This window comes from Dromaius novaehollandiae, chromosome 9 (genome assembly GCF_036370855.1).
Source record: "Dromaius novaehollandiae isolate bDroNov1 chromosome 9, bDroNov1.hap1, whole genome shotgun sequence".
Classification (NCBI taxonomy): Eukaryota; Metazoa; Chordata; class Aves; order Casuariiformes; family Dromaiidae; genus Dromaius; species Dromaius novaehollandiae.
Window position 1 is genome coordinate 9,769,916 of NC_088106.1, and position 12,783 is coordinate 9,782,698.

General features: G+C 38.2%; 1 protein-coding gene across 1 annotated transcript in view; it reads left to right on the forward strand.

The window, feature by feature from the left end:
• PIK3CA (phosphatidylinositol-4,5-bisphosphate 3-kinase catalytic subunit alpha) overlaps positions 1-12,783 on the forward strand; it is a 48,031-nt gene that overhangs the window by 4,720 nt on the left and 30,528 nt on the right. The gene's annotated exons all lie outside the window — the stretch shown is intronic.

Below are 12,783 nucleotides of genomic sequence, written 5' to 3' on the forward strand. Positions count from 1 at the left end.
TTTTTCTCTGGCAGTTTTGCTTGCAGCTTCTGATTAAAGAAATACTTATAAATACTTACAAATGTAACTCTTGAGGATTGTGACCCACCACTTCAGCATGTTTGTCAGATACAGGAGACTTACGGAATCACCTCAGACTTACTGTAAAGTTCCCTGCAACTTTGAGACAGCTGAGTCACATTATTGGCTGTACATTATGATCTTCTTCTAAGGCAAAGAAATGTAGAGAAACATTCCTTTGGCACTTTTCAAAGTCCAAAGTGAAAAGGAAGGAAAGAGAACTGGAAGGTTGCCTCCTAGATTGTACAGCATGTCTAAAAATTTCTGTGGTTAAGACTTAAGTGATCTTGTTATTTTCATACTAATTATTAAAGGGGCAAGCTAGTCAACTCTCACGTAGCAGTGCCAGTACCAGTACCACATGTACAGTACCAGTGCCACATGTACCAGTGCCACATGTACAAAGACACTTGAATTATTCAGTATGCAGTATCTCAGCCTTAGTCTTGGCTGTTCCTGTTGGGGACATCTAGAGGGAGGTATCAACTAAAGAGAAATTTAAAAGTGAAATCTGTTGTGATTCAGGTGGAATTTTGTCTTTCTCCATGGAACGGCATCTGCAGATCAGCTTACTGTCAAAGGTGGGGTTATAAAAAAGCAGGCAGAGATTTTCTAAACTAGTTGCTTCTAGCATTTCAGAATAAAAGTATGCATTGTCCTTATTCAGCCTGTAAAATAATCATGCTGATGTTTCAGGAGAACGAGAAGTCTTTTGCTGGTACTTAATGCGGTGATGAATGCCTCTTATTCTGTGGGTTCCAAGGTGAATCCTCATCAAAGCTCTTGCTGTTAACTTGCATCATGGTTCTTCCAGAAGCAGAGACCAAGCATAGGCCTTCTGATCAGACTGCAGCTGTTATCTGGGAAAACAGTGTCTTAATCAGCTGTTTAGCCCTGAGTCCCTGTGGAGGACATTACCTCTGCTTTTTGTGTATACATGTGTGTATATATATATACACACATGCATGTGTGTATGTGTATAACTATGTGCTGTCTGTTCTGTGATCAGAATCTAATAGTTTGAACAGAAATTCCTGTACCTTGAGACTTTCTGACCTCTCGCTTTCTAGAAAAATGAGACCAATCACTGCATAGATGGAATTGAACTAAGAACTAAAAATATGATACTGCAGGCACAAATAAAGTTAGAATGAGCAGAGAGTAAACACTGGTTACCAAGCAAGCAGAGTAGAGATGAGTTGTTTCCTTCTCAAACTTAACAACTATATGTTGCGTGGTGTGGTATGTTATTATCAAACTTAGATGCTGGTGCCATTTAATTAACTTTTCATTAAGTCCAGAAAACTCTGCCTGGGCTTGTGACAGCAAACATGGTTTTGACAATTAAAGTTAATAGCCCTAACCTAAAGAAAAGTTTCTAGGTAGACTTCCTTTTGGGACAGGGAAATTAAAAAAAACTTCCATTCCAAATAATAATGTAAAATAGGATTTTTGTGGTCATTATACAGCTTCAGTTATGTAATATATCCCTCATTCTTCTCTACAAACTGTTTTTGTGTTTGTATTCCCAGCTATGGCCACAGTAATCAGCAGATGCTATGGCTGAATTGTAAGAGTGGAGGTGACACTAACGGACCTGAACATTTCTCTTCTGGCACTTTCTAAAAGGTTTATATGGATGTTGAGCAACCATTTCCACTTATCTGTTTATCAGGGCAGTCCCCACTGGTGGGAGGAAAGTGATTAATACAATGTATGTCATCTTCTTGCAATTACATGCTGTCACCTCTGTGAAATCTCCCTCAGTGTTGCCATGAAGTACTGTAGAAGAGCACTTGTCCCTTTAAAAGCTCTAGCATTTAGGTGGAAGAGCTAAGGTTTAGCAAGACCCAGACAGCTTGAGTAGTCTTGACTTTGGTGTGTAACTGAGCATGTGTCCAGATAGGGTGCCTGTGAGTGACACTCTTAGCCTAGCAAGTCTGCTACAAAGATTGGTATTTTTTTATAATAAATTATGTTTATGCTTTGGTGTAAAATAGTAACATGTGTAATTGAGGTGCTCTCATTGTGGAGAGTGTGCTTAACCAGTTGTGTGAACTTCTTAATACGTGGCAGATGCTTTTAAAGTGGATCTTAACATTTTAATTGAGAAGGTAATGCTTAAGTACCTTGTTTGTGTTCGACTGCTTACTGGGGTTGTGGTTAGTAAAATTCGCACAACTTGCCTTGCTCTTCAACTTGCTCTGAGTTGGAGCATAAAGCGCTGATGTAGCTATCATTGCTCAGCAGCCCTCCATTGATCTCTGATATCTCCAACTTTGGAATATTTTGACCTGTAGAGGAAGGCTACAACTATTACAAAGAGATTAAGGAAGAAAACAGGAGCCAATGAACAATGGCATTGCATAGTTTATACATGAAGAAAAGGAGAACAAAAGCTATTCCTAACTGTGGAAGCTCTGCTTAAATGTATTGGCAACTTACTTTGCGATGCAGCTCTTCAACTCTTCTTTCATCACCCCTTTCCCAAGCCCTTCATTGTGTATCAGCAGGCAGAATAGTATCACAAGGAACTGCCAGGTGATATGAGAAGTATAACCATGATTAAAGCTTCTAATCTCTCTTTCTTGTTGTCCTAGTATGTGGGCAAGCTCTTAAATACATATGTATGTATTTTATATAAAGTTGTGATATAGCCACTCTTTCCTAATTAATGGTTTTTATAGATTGAAATGAAATCCATGCCATTTAGGCTTTCATAATCTTCTGTTCTATCCCAAGGTTAAAGTTCACCAGGCTGAAAATGTCTTTTTGAATATACACATCTACAATAACATGAACAAACTGTTCCCAAAGAATTGTGTATTGAAAGTACTTCCTTGTTTGTGCAGATGTATAAAACTATTTTAATAGCAGTGACTGACAAACAACAGTATCTGTGTGTTTTTTCTTAAAGAAAATTCTGTCCTTTTAAAGTTGCCTGTCACTACAGTCTCCTTTACAGGGATTGTAGCAATAGGCTACATGTTCCACAGTCTCAAAGCATTTAACTTGTTACAGATATGAAAGCGACTTTTCAAGCAGGGAAGCTTAGCCTTCAAATTTCTGTGTAGATGTTGCTAAAGCTCACTGTATAAATGCCTATGAGCTTATGTCACTTTCTTCTTTGGAAAGTTCATGTTGCTTGTAAATATTTTCTGTTTAGGCAAATACTAGCAGTTTATTTCAGATATAGTAAGCACAAATTGCTGGTATCCTGACCTCATCAGAGAAACAGCTTGGGCAACAGCTTAAAGTATAGAAAGAGATGCACCATTAACAAGCTTAATGTCTCAGCAGCCCACACTTGCAGTAGTGGTTTAGCATTTGCAGAACATACGGTTTGCAAAGCAAATGCTTCTAACAGGCATATACAGAAATGATAAACATTTGATTAAACAGGCAGAAGAACTGTTTGTCACAGTTTAGCATAACTTTTTTGTACCTCAGGCTGAAACATACAGGGCATAATGACATACATAACTGCAATGAGCGATGTTTGTTTGCACTGCTTGAACACACATCTTGGGGATATGTTAGTGTCTCAAAAGTCAAATTGTCGCTTTGGAGTTTAACCTGCAAACACAGAAAGAAGTGCTATTCAACGAGAGCTAAGTTGGGTCACCACATAGAGCAACAGTAAAAAAGAACTTCTTGAAGTTCCAGGGAAAATAGTTTCTTTGTACCTTAGATGTAGCAGTCAAGTTTGCTTACAAAATTGCTAATTATAATTTGTCAATATTGGGTCTTCTATGAGGGACAATCTCCTGAGGCGCTTAGGTGCAGCACCCCTAAAAATTCCACGTCCTTTAGCAGGTAAAGTCCCATAGGAGCATGTATTGCTGCTAAACACTTTGTAGCTACGCAGCATCCTGCTGTGCCCCTCTCACACTTGGTGCACGAGGGTAAGCAGTACAGTCCCAACCTGCCGATGTAGTCAGTAAAGGCTTGTTAATACTCTATAAAAAACTGTCTGTGCTCACCTTCCAGCAAGTTTATCATATATTGCTAAATAAATACCTAATTCAAGACCACTGAATGACTTTGTATCACAAACAAATCTATTAGGGAGTCGTGCATCATTATTTTTAACTGACTTCTGAAAAGCCACCGACCTTCCCTGTGGTGGTTATAGGTTGCGTAGAAGTAGGCAGCTACCATTGAGGGGCCAACCTACTCTCGAAGAACTGGATTTGCTTGCCTGCTATCTTATTTTACATCTGCATAGGACAATTTGCTGAATTATTCGTTTTGGCCATTCATAGTTCAAGAAGGTGTAGCCAGCACAATCTATATTTTTCATCTAGGTAACTCTGCCTTTGTATTAACTCTATCACAAGCTGCCTTCTCTCAACAAATAATTTTAAAAAGTGAATTTTTCTCATTGGAATTTTCTCAGTGGAAAACATTTTCCATTTTTTTTAACTTGAAAACTTAAAACGAAGAAAAAATTACTACTTTGTCTCTTGCTGAGGTATGCGGATCCTTACAAATGTTCTGTCAAAAGTAAAATTGCATCCTCTGTTTTCCAGTAAGTAAAACATAATGTTTTTTTGCTAAGGGGATCTAGTAAGTGCCTGCAAAATAGACCCATATTTCTACATATGTAGTTTGGCTATAGGAGTTAGAGAAGACAGAATTAATGGAAAGCCAATTTATATTTGGATTACAGAACAGAAAATTCTCTTCCAGTTCAGTGTTCTCTATGCTTGACATTAATATTGGGATGCCAGTGAGTAGCAGTATTTTTGCAGATATTTAAATTTTTACATGTTAGTTGCTTTAAGGCCCTGTAGTAGTTCCTTCAGTATGGAAAAGTTTTTTTTTTTTAATCTTCATTTGAAGTTGCTCTCGGACTTTATTCTAAGAAATGTTTCATAGGAAGTACGCAGTGTGCTGCAAACCAAAATCTGTTGAGCTTGATGGTTTTTTGGGCTTCCCTTTGTGGTAAAGGAAAGGCTTGCAGGGTGGGTCCTTTGAATGAAGTTAAATATAAGTTAGTAAGCAGAAGTTGGCCTAATCTCAGTCCAGTTTTCTTATGAACGTGCATTTCTCTGTGCCCTCCATCCCTATGAGCTGGTGAGATGAACATTGTAGATTGAACCCTGTTGATGATTTTGCTAGGCATGTTGACCTCGCTTTCCTGTAATACATAGGCAAGCTAAGTGTTTTACTGCAGTTTACTGCAAGTGTTTTACTGCAGTTCTTTTCCTGCCCTTCTAGGTATGGGTCACGGTAGAGGAAACTTTCTTTTTTTTTTAGTAGAACTGGCAGCTCATCTTACTGCAGCAGAGAGAAGTGCTTCTAAAAGCCAAGGCAACATGCCTGGAGGAGATCAGCACCAGGAGTGTCCCGGTAACTGAGTTCTAGCTCTGCTGCCTGGTTGTTTGCATTAGGTGACGATTCAGAGCAGGCCAGAGAGCAGAGCACCTGGATTCTCTCTGCTCTGACTTCTTGTCCTTGTCCGTGTGCCAGCACTTCCTGTTTTTGAAGATCCTGTTTACTGTCTGCGTTCCAAATATCCCAGGAAGGTGGGAGGATGGGAAGAAACACAGAGAGAAGAGTAAACAGCATTATTTAAGGTGGAGATACTTTTTTTTTTTTTTGCATTTGTTACTTGTCTAATCTACTCTTAAGAAAGAAAATCCAGAGTGATCTTTTGTTTTCATTGTCTTGTACTAATTCCAAAAGCAGTAGAGGATTTTTACATGAAAAAAATGAAGCTGAAGCCCTTAGTGTTTGTAGCATGGAGAATATGGTTCGTGGTGTGATTTACTTCATGTTCTCTCTGATGTTCATATCATAAATGTTTGTCACACATAAAAAATAGAATAATAAAGATATGTTATCAGAGGAAAATCTTATAACTTATTTCTAATGGTACAAAATATGTTGTTGCTCAGATTTTGTTGCCTGTCTTTAAGGCTTTTGACTTCAGCAGGTTGAAAGAGTTTGCAGGTCACTGAGGTTTCGAGTGCACACCTAGCTGTGGGGGAACGGCTCCAGCCAGAAAACAGTCAGATGGGAGGATAACTTTCATCCCGCTGCATGGCGAGCCAAACTAATGGTTTAAATAGTATGAGTGAGCAGAAACGTGAAACCTCAAGAGAGGATGTTGTCTTTCAAATTCTTTGTGGCGCTTCATGACTACTATTTTTTATGAGTACAAAATCTGTCCCATTGAAGTAAAGCTAGAAGTGGAATTATTGAATGATTTTTGGACTAAAAAATAAATAATTATTTCTAGGCTGCCCTTTGTTTACAGAAAGTAAAAAAAATCTGTTTTTAACTGGAAGAAAATGTTCTAGGACAGACATTCTGCTCTTTGTATGTCGTGGGATCCCTAGAGGAAAAGTACAATTGCAGTGGGAGTTGTAGAGGTCATCAGCAACTTGCAAATGCTCCTTTCTCGTGATCCTGTTTTCATGGCTCCCAGATAATGAGTGAAGTTATAAACAATATGCCTGCGTCGATGGGGGAGGGTGAACAAGAGGATTTGAAGGTAATCCAGTGTCAAAACCCTAGAACTGAGAGAGATGTTTTGTTTTTCTTAAATTTCAGGGTCCAACAACAGTAAATTTGGGGGCTTTGAGAAGTCTCTTTTTTAAACTGTTCAATCTGTTTTCATTTCAGATGTTTGATACTAAAATTTTTCAGTAACAGATACTTTTTTTTTCCCCCTCCCTCTTGGACAATACTTTATAGCGCGTTCTCTTTTCAGGATGATCTCCCCTTTGATTTTACTCATGGTATCACAAATTCACTACAACCAGAATGCAAGAATATTGTAGTCTGGAATGAAACAAACATCTGCATGTAAGATAAAGAGACACAATTCTGAAGCACAGTCACACCGTGTTCTCGTATGTAACTGAGCGAAAACTTAGTTTCACTAATTTCTGACAATTTCCTTATGCAGGAAAAAAAAAAGTTGCATTTCTCCTGTACTGCAGTTTCTAAAGGTGCTTCTACAGAGACTGCAACTGTAATTCTGTCTAGAACACAGAAAAGATGTTCAGCACTATTTAAAAAAAAGAAGAAAATCTGTAGGTAACTACAAATGAAATTGGTAGTGTTTGAAAATATTTGCCTGTTTTAGAAAGAAACAAAATCGTAGCAGGATGCGTTTTGGACAGTGTTAAATCCCTCTATTTGTTTTCTTTGAGCTGCTGTTTGTGATCAGATAAGCGTTCTGCATATCTGCTTCTTTTCTGTGAAATATTGAAGATGAAAATAGTATGCAAGAAATGCAAAGACACAACTAAAATACAATCATCTTATCCTGCTTTTTATTATAAAAATAGCAGTACTGCTCCCGTTTAAATCTGTGCATAGTGTTGTAATAGAGGACAGTTTCAGATGTTTTTGTGCTAGTCTTTTGGATTTTGGAAAAATCCCAGCTTGGCAAGCAGGAAGAACAAAAGGACAGTACTGAAAATATCTAGTCTGAAACACTTCTACTGCTTTGCCACACAGCAGGTTTGAACAGAGAGGCAGCTCTGACCAGTTCTCTTTCTGAGGAGTTTTGAAGGGACTGTCATGTCTGAAGATGAGAGTAAAACATTTTGTTCTCTAAAAAGCTTATAATTTTGGGGCCAAAATGGAATATAAACTTTGCATTCTGAAAAGCATTGTTCTTGCCCATGGAAAACTGTTTAGGGTTTTTCTTCATTATTTTGGGGGGATTCCACAGAAATAAAGTATGTTGGGGAAATATCTGTTGATACTTCTGACAGTTTGATGAGAACCAAGCAAATGATATAACCCACATGTGAGTGCACAGCAAACTTAACTGGAACACGTAGACATAGTTGGAATGTTTAATGAGTAGAAGGCTTTTTTCTTTAGAAGAAAATGATAACAGTCTAGAGGAAATTTGTAACTGGAAAAGAAATCAAATCTACACACAAATCCTAACGAGCAGCTCTGATACAGAAGATACCACAGAATGTTACAAGTTATTGCTATGTTCTGTCTTTCAAAGAATGTAATGAAATTTCTTACAACTGGAAGAGCTAATGGACTTCAATTAAGTGTAAAAGTCTACTGAATGACTAATTCAGTTTCAAGTATGGACTAATAAAGTTGTATCGAGTATTTAGTCTAGCCTTTTGAATTGATCTTGAAACTTTAGCTGATTTTTACAGCAATGCAAGATTACACAGTTCTTTTTCAGTTTTTAGGATGTGATACTTCTTTGCGTGAGCATCCCATGTTTAATATATTTAATACAGTGGTTCAGCACAGCTTATTTCTACTTCTTGCTTCCCTTTATTTGCTAGATTTTTTGCTAGTTAGTACATAATAGGTGGAAGAATTTCCTTCTTGCAAAGGCTGAAGAATAATTGAAGGTTCTTATGCTGCTGACAAACTAAGATAAGTCTCCTCAAGTGAACAAAATGATGTTTTTCCCCTGGACTGGCCCGTGGAGTTGGGCAGTGGGTCTACAGCCTGCTTTACAAGATGGCTGTATTACTATTAAATGGAGCATCCCTCTTTCCAGAACCTGCCCACAGGTAATTTCCGAACAGGAAAAAGCCTTATCGGTTGACCATAGTATTTATATCTTAATTGCCAAATATTGACATCCGTGTGGAATTGGTAGAATGTTTGAGTAATCTCTAGATAGTGAGAGTCAGCTCCCTTCATCTAATCTGTAAACAGAGTATCTGTAAAACTGAGTGTCCTCTTCTTAAGAAGGAATGATTCTTCACATTTGCTAATGGAGGAATTCGTAAGTTCATTTCTGTATTCTTGCTTGCTTGATTTTATAATCTAGGTTCTATGTACACTGAAGGATAACAGTCCTTTCTTTTTTTGCAACATATGCAAAACTTGAATCGGCAGCACTCTTGTTTCTGAGAGTCTTCTGGCCAAAATGTTGCATACAAAGAACACTTAACAGTGGTAAAAATACTGCCAAGGTGTCCCGCTGAGCTATAGATGCACAGGGCTCTGATGTGTGAGAGTACGGCAGAAATGGCTAGAATAGCCTCAGCTGTCTGTAGGAGAAAGTATATGTGGATTTTTAGACTCAAGTTCATTTATTTGGGAGGTTTTTTTTAAGGAAAATTAGAATTTAATTTTTGTAAAATAGAAGTCCATTGTGTTGTAGCCCACATACTAGCAATGCTTCTCAGTCAGCAGGTATAAATGCTGTTGTATTTATTTTGATGGATTTACCAGTAAGTAATATGTCACCGTTAAATTTTAGCCCTGGATATATTAATAGGATAAGGTAAACAGAACTGTATGAGTGTTGAGAGGGAGGAAGAAAAACCATGCTTGCATGCACACAGCCCATCTGCTCTGTGTTTGTATTACTGGTGTTTGCTTGTGCAAGTGTGCTGTGGTGCTGTAGGCTATTGAGTCTGTTGCAAACCAGCACCTTTTCTTTAAAGCAAGACTTTTGGGGCAAAAGAGTTTCTCCCCAGCTTCAAAAAGTTACGGTTTTTGTTCTAAATGTTTCTGAATCAGTCGCCTAGACTGGTTGTGGATGCAGATGATCCATGCAGAGTTTCACAAAGTACTGGTGCTATGCAAAAACATGATTGCCAAGGTAGAGATGGAGAATTGCGGCATTTATTGCAAAAAAAGATTCCTCCTCTGTGTGTGTGGCAAGGGTGGGGATTGGAGGCTGATCATAACTATACAGTAGCTCAAAGAAGTGCTTTCTGTGATGACGGGATTTAAGCAGACTAAGCTGGGGGACCCATCTTGCCTCACTTGTGGTACAATTCTTGCTGAATTTCTCCCACACTGACCTCCATTCCGCGAGGGGGAAGGAATTTTTTTGAGCATTGTTTGACTATAGCAAACTTCTATCCTATATATAATCTATTTTTCTAAGTTAGCGTTAATATGATACTGCGTATCTGGGGAAGCAAGTAGGAATCGGTATTCTGTGAATAACTTCACTCTTTCTTCCATGTATATCTGTTAGTTTTTGAATGCAGTTTCAAAGTGCAGTCACTCCTAGGCTAGGTGCATAGTAAGGTTAGTGATAGAAGATGCACTTAATGGATCGTGAAGGCTCTAATCAATTCAACACAACACAGTTTGATCAGTGAGTGGCTTTGAGTTTGGCCTTTGTGGACATCTGTGGTATCCCAAAACTTTTTGCAGGGAAAAAGTTTTAAGGTGTTTTTGGAAGGTCAGGGATTGCAGGTGTGATTATAGTGTTCATTCGAAGTGCTCGTATGTACCCTCAGTTGGATCTAAATAACATCTCTCTATAATTCTCTTAAAATTATACTTCTACTGTCGAAGAACATAACTGATTCTATTTATTCCAGGCAGCCTTCCAGATATGAAAGCGTGCAGAAACACAAGCTGCCAACTGTACTTCAAAACTGTTTCTGTTTACGTTTTTGCTTTCCAAATCCAAACCCCGGAGGCGTGCTTACATGTACAAGCAAAATGAATGTGCACACAGAATGACTATATACAAAGTTTCAGCAAATGTCTGTTTTCCAATTTAAAACGAAAGCTGCTGCTTTGGTGCAGTTGCTCTAAGAAGAGTGATTTGTAGATTGGAGTGGCCTTTGGCCTATTTGTAGCAGTCTTTAAAGAAATAGTATTGAGTTGGCTTCTAACACTTGAATTTTTTTAAAAAAGCCAAAGATTAAAATTTATTTTGAAAAGACACCTATCTGAAAGGACTTGGTTCATGTCTCCTCCGCCCATGTCTCCATTTCTTTGTTAGTAATTGTTGGTGGGGAGGGAGGAAAAAATTGCTCTGGAAACACAATTTTTGAAGTTGAACTGGCTCAGCAGTGCCACAGTCCTGCTCTGTCCTGTGTAGACCCTAGTGTTCATCTGACTCCATGGCGAACTCAGTAAGACAGCTGAAACAGGAGAAGCTAATCCAGGAGAAGAAAAAGTGGTTTTCTTTTGGTTTGATCCATCTGACCTTTAATGAGCTGGTTCAGGGAGCACCAGTGCTAGCATGATAAAGAATGAGAACTCCTGCTTTGGGCAGGGAGAAGATGGGATCTTCCAGTCACTGATTCAGAGAAGCCTAAACAGGATTGTGGAACGGAGCTTAAAAGACTGCTGGAATAAATGCAGTCTGTACTGTGAATGTTTAATTTGATTGTGGTCCATTTATATTATCATTGTCTGTCTGTGTGGACAGAAAAGCTCTTACAATTGCATGTTCTTATTTTGTTTGTTTTTACTCTGGTATATGCCTTAACGGTAATGTGTTTCTGCCTATGCTGGTAATTAAGAAATGTAAATATAAGCACGTGATTCGGCTTTATGGGGAGGGACTCTTTTTCATGCTTTGGCTGATCAAAAAGATGCTATTTAACCTTGTGTCTATTTCTTGTTATCTGTAAACCAGAAACAGTTATCAGTAATTCAGAATTCTCCAAGTTGCTCTGAATGGTGTTATTTTAGTTCATTTGTAAAGTTTTGCAGTTGTAAGCTTTCCAAGTGTGGCTCTTTATATACACTGAATGTGCTTAGAACTTCCCATTTCAGCATCTGCTCACTGAGACTATTGCAATGATGAGGAAAGTAAAATAGCTCCTGTAGTGTCTAAGCTCTTTTTAAAAAGCAGTCAGTCCTTTATAGTAGCAAAACCACTTCTAAATATGCATGAGGTGTGAGTGGAAAAGCAGCGGCACTTTAAAGCACTGTTGCTATTCTGAATTCATTTGGAAGCAATGGATTTGGGAAAATATTGTCATACTAATGCTGCTTAAGAACTAAAGTGTGGCAAAAGCAAGTACTGGAGAAATTAGGAAGAAAACTTTTCCTTTAAATAAATACAAAGAATACAAAAGAAGTCATGACTTTTGCTCAGCAACTGGGGGAAAAAGGTCAAGCAAAGCATCCCTTCTTCCCCACAGTCAAGAGCATTTGGAAAGCTCTGATGAGACAGAAGGGGTTGTGAAGTTAGATTTTATTTTTTCTTTTCTGTTATTAAAGAAAAGACACTAAGATAGAGGGGCATTTGTAAGAGGATTCTTTAAGCAGATGACTAAGAATGCTTTTTGAGTAGTAGCCTGATAGTTATCCTAGCACCCTGCTTTCCAAACACTTGGTTGATGAAGGAGGTATGAGGGACTTCTCTCTAGATGTCAGTTGATATTACCCTCTCTGATATTGTACATGTTGAATTTAATGAAATTATGGCCTAAGTGTAAGTAATGCACTATTCAAGCTTTGCATAATGTATGATAGCCTCTGAGGTAACTTACTACTCTGGAATAAGAACTTAGGTCTCTGATACATTGTTCAGTGAAAATGTCTTAATGCTGTGTGGCAATCAGAAAAGCAAATTTAATAGGAATAGTTAGGAAAGCAACAGAAAACGTTATTATGTCACCATGTAAATGCATGCTCCGTTTGCACCTTGAGTATGCTGTGAAGCTATGGTGGCTCCCCCTTCACCTTGCAAAAAGGATATGGTAAAGCTGGAAGAGGTACAAAGAAGGTGGCAAGGATTATCAGAAACATTGAATGACTTGAGCAGAGAAGGACTAAGTAGTCTAGGACTATTGTGGAAAAGAGGTTGTAGGGAGTAGTTGATAGCGCTCTGTAAAATTAAGAGCGGTGAACACAGAAGAGAAGGAACTTTAAGTTTCAGTACAAGAAATCTAGGGCATCTGGCAAAGGTAGCAGGTGTCAGAACAAAGAAAAGAACGTATCTTTTAATATTCAGCTAAAATTATAAGAGGTGTTCAACAAAACTGTAAAACTGTTCAACAGTTC